We start from the raw sequence: 579 nt of genomic DNA, 5'->3' as shown, positions 1-579 counted from the left end.
TCCTCCTTTCTTCCTTCCTTCCTTCCTTCCTTCCTCCCTGCCTTCCTTCCTTCCTTCCTGCCTTCCTGCCTTCCTTCCTTCCTTCCTTCCTTCCTGCCTTCCTGCCTTCCTTCCTTCCTTCCTCAGCCTTCACATCTGGAAAAAAATGAAACACAACTATTAGTCAAAAAGAACTTTAAAATATACGAATAAATATCAACACCCATATTTCCACCACCCCTCTCATGCCACGGACAACTCTAGCAACTCCAGATGACCTTAGACAAACTTCTTAAGGTGCAAATAAGATCCTGGAGCCAAGGAGTTTCAATACTGGCGCCATTAACTCTATTTCTGGTGGGAACAGAAGAAGAGGTAGAGGGGATGGATGTGGTGAATGATAGGAGAAGATGGATAGATAGATGGATAGACAGACAGGGAGGTAGATAGATAGATAGATTGGTTGACTGATAGATTATAGATAGCTAGATACAGACAGACAGACAGATAGATAAGGAGACAGGTATATAAATAGACAGAGGGATATATTAATAGATAGACAGATAGATGGATAGATAGATAGACAGGCGAAAAAGTAGG

The sequence above is a fragment of the Coenobita brevimanus genome, chromosome 58 (genome assembly GCF_032717465.1).
Source record: "Coenobita brevimanus isolate Jiangsu-jjx chromosome 58, ASM3271746v2, whole genome shotgun sequence".
Lineage (NCBI taxonomy): Eukaryota > Metazoa > Arthropoda > Malacostraca > Decapoda > Coenobitidae > Coenobita > Coenobita brevimanus.
The sequence above is the reverse complement of the archived record's forward strand: the minus strand, read 5'-3'. Positions refer to the sequence as shown.